Source organism: Gossypium hirsutum, chromosome A06, assembly GCF_007990345.1.
Source record: "Gossypium hirsutum isolate 1008001.06 chromosome A06, Gossypium_hirsutum_v2.1, whole genome shotgun sequence".
NCBI classification, from domain to species: Eukaryota; Viridiplantae; Streptophyta; class Magnoliopsida; order Malvales; family Malvaceae; genus Gossypium; species Gossypium hirsutum.
Genome location: NC_053429.1, coordinates 112823326 through 112829325, shown reverse-complemented (window position 1 = coordinate 112829325; position 6000 = coordinate 112823326).

Sequence of the window (6000 nt, the reverse complement as noted above, 5' to 3'; positions counted from 1 at the left end):
TGAGTGGCGAGCCAATGCATATGAAAATTCGCGCCTATATAAGAAAGTGAAGAAACACCGCCACGACACTCATTTGAAGCAACGGAAGCAATTTGAAGTTGGAGATCTTGTCCTGTTATATAACTCGAGGCTCAAATTGTTTCCTGGAAATCTTAAACCACAATGGTTAGGTCCTTTTGTAGTTCAAACTGTGTTTCCATATGGCACAGTAGAGGTAAGTCATCCATCACAAGGCACTTTTAAGGTAAATGGACATCGTCTCAAAATGTATAACGGTGAGAATTTCAAAGACGATAAAGAAGAGCTACGGCTCCACGAAGTTACCTAAATATACCCACAAGGTAGAGTCGAGCTTAGACTATAAACAAGCGCTTCTTGGGAGGCACCCCGAGCACTAACAGTGTTGACTTCTTTAAATTTTAGTCTTTAACATTTAATTCACTAACTGAGTCACTGAAGACAAGATTTCCAGAACCATACGGCTAGGCACACGGCATGCCGTAGGACGTGCACATACCACGAGATGCAACACGACCGTGCGATACGGCCTTGTGAAAATAGATCAAAAACGTTTCCCCAACACGGGATCCGATAAATTGCCACGGCCGTGTGACATGGCCATGGGCAATCCTACCAAATTAATAAAGGCAACCGACATAACTGTGCCCATCGACCGTGGTCCAGCCTATCAAAATAACACGGGCGTGCACCTGCATCCACGGGCATGGGAGAAGCGAACAAATATTGACACGGCCGTGCGACATGGCCGTGTACACTAATGTGCCCAATTTTAAAAACCATGAAATGCACGGGCTGAAATGAAGGCACACAGGCGTGCCCCACGGCCGTATGCCCTAATTTCTCCATAAACACCTATTATTTATTTTATTTTTATCTTTATATTTTGAAATTACTTTTTATTTCCTTTTAATACTATTTTATCTTGATTTTTACAATTTTTATTTTCGGCTATTTCATTACGAGTAATTATGCTTCATTATATTTCCTAAAGAGTTCCTGAATTTATCACAGTCATAAAGAGCTCCAAAGCTCATCATCAAATAGGAACTAAAAACTCCAATGGCAAAGGACTTATGGACTAATGAACCTCTACACCGGAGTATCCTCTTCCACTCTCATCATTGCCTTGGCCGATTATTCTCTATACCTCCAATTTAAGGAATTCATTTATCATTCAGGAAGTTTCACTTCTCTCCCTATTTATGATTATATATCTATATATTTCAATATATTTATCTTTGTACATTGAGGGTGATGTACATCTTAAGTGTGGGGGGTCTTTTATATCATCATTAGCTATCCTTGAATTTTGTCTTATTCTTACGTGAATCACTCATATCACTATTAGAATGAATTTTAATTAATTTATGATTTTTATTGATATGTCCTGAATTAAAACATAGGCATTCATGCATTGATTGTTTAAACTTTAAGATATTAGGGAATCAAGCATGGTAAGTTAATTTTTTAAGAATTATAAACTTTTCGGTTGTTTCCTTAAGTTTAGGTATTATCGTGAGTTGAAATTCACAAGTTTAAACATCAAAAAGCCATAATTTTTGTGAGATCTTGAGCCTTTAGAGCATATTTTATTCCTTTCATGCTCACTTTTATTATGAGTGCGTCAGTTTTGATTTGTTATTCTAAAACTTGCTTGATTATGCATGTCAAGACCACACCATTTAAGTTGATATGTCAAGATGATAAAGGCACTTAGGCTTAACCCACTCACTCCACAAAACCCTACCTTCATAATTAACCTTTAGTGAACCCCTTTGAGCCTAACAAGCCATTAATTGATTTACCCTCAATATTAACCCATAACCCATTATTGTTGAAATCTCCTAATTTGATCCCTATTTTTGTCGAGATTTGATTTGAACTAATTGCTTAGCTATGTTTTATTCTTCGTTGCAGCAATTAAGTTCCATGTATTTGACTTGTTCTTAAAATATATATATACTTCAATACATATTAGTAGTAATTCGTCGTTTTTGAGCTTGAGTGTTAATTCCATATTCTGAGAAAAAGCTCACTTGTATTCAACTGATGACTAGTTATTTTTCTAGCTAGGTAATTTTTCAATTCAATCTCGATTCTAACCTTTTCTTTCAGCTTGTGACCACACCCCCTAACCAAAGCCACATTACAACCCTCTAAAAGACCTTTTTGATTGATGTATCAGCTCAATATATAGTGGTGGAGATTTGATTTTCAAGCAAGCCTATGGCAATAGCTTTTCATATTAACTAATGAGTGCTTTAATTGATGTCCTTAAACACCTCGAGTGATTTGAGTGAACCTTTAGTGAGGATGTTAAACTCGGTGATATTTTGATCAAAGGTAATCACTTAGATGAGGGGAGACACCTATGTTTTCGTAATAAAATGCTCAACTTGGAATGTTTGAAACTTTGATGTACTTTTAGTTGAATTTTCAATGTATGAATACTTATGGATTATTTTGAGATATTATTGATAGGGATTATAAATTGAGAAGTGATCGCAGTGATTTGTAACAAGTAATAAATATTTATAATGAAGATCAAACCTAGACTAACTATTATCACGACGAAAAGACAAGCGCACCTATCGAACAATAGTATAGTAATGGCAAGATCGGGATATCGTACACAAGGGAACCAAAAGTACTGGTAATAACTATCTTTTTATTATCTAGCCTAAGAATAAAAGGGTTTGTTTATTAAACTAATTATCTAAACTAATTAACTAATTTAATTAAAGTGAAGAAAGAATTTGGAAAAAGACTTGAAGAGAAGCAATTAATAGAGACGACACCCAAGGAGGAATCCACCTAGATTTCACTTGTTATCTGACTCTGAACCGGACGATTTATTCACTTGACTTGATCCGTGTGTAACATCCCTTACCCGTACCCGAGGTCGGGATAAGGTACGAGGTGTTACCGGACAAACATACAAACATTAAACTAAAATACGGGCCATAAAATTTCATTCATATTTCTAAACGTTCATTTACTTACACATAGTCCCTTATTTGAGTCTACGGAGCCCAAAACATACTTTAGAAAGGGTTCGGGACTAAACCGAGAACTTACGAAAATCTTGGAAATTTCATACTTTAAGGCTCCACATGACCGTGTCCCAAAGTCGTATTCCATACACGGCTGAGACACATGGTCGGGTCTCTGCCTGTGTAGAATATACCTATGCTATTTTCCAAGCTTTGGTCAACCTTAATCTCTTACACACTTATACAAAATCAAAAGCATATAACATGGTATTCATTTAATGATTAAACATTCTCAATTAAACCACAAACATAGCATTTGTATGTCATCATACATGTGTCTCTCATACTCATTTTACCTTGTCTATTATAGTACCACTTATACATTTATACCAAGATTATCATCTTACCAAGTATCTTCAGCTTAATCATCAAGCATTCATATTTAAAGCTAGATCATATCTTTATAAAAATACCACAATTTAGATGCGCAGAATAACATGTTTGCCTGAAACATTTCAATTCAACTCCATACCCAACAAGCATTACATTGAGACTAGTCATATATATCTATACATGTCATGATACATATTATTCTCTTTCTGTTTTCTTATAAACACATATCATTTATTTCATTATATCAATATTTCATATACCATAGTTTCCATGTATTCCACATATACTTATTTTCCTCCTCCTCCCCTCCATTCCACATCCTTAATGTATATAGCATTCTTGTAAGTACGATTTCACAATTTACTAATAAATGCTCACATCAAACTGTCCACACGAGTCATAGTTACTTACTTATTTATAATTTGAGCTACAGAGCTCCAAATTAAGATCCATAAATTTCCCCTGAAACTAGACTCACATATCTTTCCACCATAAAATTTTGTATAATTTTTGGTTTATCCAATTAGTACAGTTTATTCAATAAAATTTCCCCTGTTTCACTTTCTGACAATTCTGACCTCTATTCACTAAAAATTAATTATCTCACAGTACAGAACTTGAATAATGTTCTTGTTGATTTATATTGAAAACAGACTCATTAGGGATTTTAAAAATATAATTTTGAGCCTCTAATTATTTTTCTCCAAATTTTTGTGATTTTCCAAAGTCAGAACAGGGGATCACGTAATCATTCTGAATCAGTCTCACAAAAACATAAATATCTCAAAATATATAACTCTTTTTCTTGCTCTGTTTCTTTTATATGAAAATAGACTTATTAATCTTTAATTTGACATCTCATTCAGTCTCTGATTCAATTGATACTATTTTTGGTGATTTTTCAAAATCACGTCACTGCTACTATCCAAAATAGTTTTATTGCTAATTCACTCTTTCACACTTTCTTTGTATTAACCTCATTTTAACATACATATCACAAATCATTTTCACCACATTTCATACATCACAAGTATAGGCCCATGATCACAAGATCACCATAAAATCATCCTCATGTATAACTTACTTGTTTATAATCTTACCACATCCTGGTCACTTAATGAACACATCATTCACATAACCAAGTTCCTGCACTTATTCATCACAACACTCACAAAGTAATACATAGAGAGTCTCCCGTTGAACACTTCAGAATATAATTTGGATACATGGAAAGTTTGCACATAAGTGCCATATATGTAGCCAAACTATCTGGTACGCATAGTAGCCTGCACTTAGTACTACACATGCAACCAATTATCCGGTACACGTAGTAGCCTGCACTTAGTACTACACATGTGACCTAACTATCTGATACACGTAGTAGCCTGCACTTAGTACTACACACGTGATCGAAGTTATCGGGTACGCATAGTAGCCTGCACTTAGTACTACACATGTGACCTAGCTACATATATCCCGTAGCTCTCTTGTCTACATGGTATACACATAGTATCACCCATGCGACCTAGCTACATCATAATGTCTTGTAGCTCTCTTGTACACATGATGTGCACTTAGCACCATACATGTGACCTAGCTACATACTATCTGTATCATCCAATCTTTCCGAAGGTTCAACCGGGATTTCTCTCTCTTTTCCAACAATTTCACCAATCAAGTAATTATCCACAAACATATTTCCAATATTATTATAAAATATCATAATACAAGTAATATTGATGTATTACTTACATATAAACTTACATCTTATTTAATATCAAGGCAATAACATTAAATTACACATTGCCTTATTAAAAATCATATGAACTTACAATTTCCCCATAATATCCATAATCATAGAAATCACATTTATGTATGATAATTCAATGCACTGCATGTACCATAGACATATTTTTAAATCAATTCATAAACTTGGCACCATAATCATTTAATTTAACATAATTCAATTAATTCACTAAATTTAACTTTCAAATTAAATTACAGCAATATTGCTGTATTATTATCATATCAACTTACATACTTTCAACACCTCGAAAATTATAATAAATATATCAATTTTACATTGAAACATGCATAAATAAATGCTTATTATACATATGAACTTACCTCGATACTAAAACGGCCATTTAACCAACTTTCCCATTTTTCGATTTTTCTCTCATTCTAGGTTCAAATCTCGTTTTATGGGATCTAAAACATCATATTTTACTTATTTAATTAATGTACTATTCAAAACAGTCCTTAACTCAAACTTTGGAAAATTTACAATTTTGCCCCTAAACTTTTGCATTTTTACACTTTTGCCCCTAGGCTCGGGAATTAAACTTCATCCCTTATTCTTATGTTTTATGACATGCTGATCACTTTTCTATTCTATGGCAACATCAAATTCCTACTCTAACATATACTTATGACTATTAGGTATTTTTACCGATTAAGCCCTTTTACTCGTTTTCACTTAAAACCGAGTAGCACAAGTTGTCTAACATAATTTAAAACCTCATGTTCTATCATAAAACATCAAAATAAACACATTTCACCTATGGTTATTTTTCCAAATATGAACCCTAGC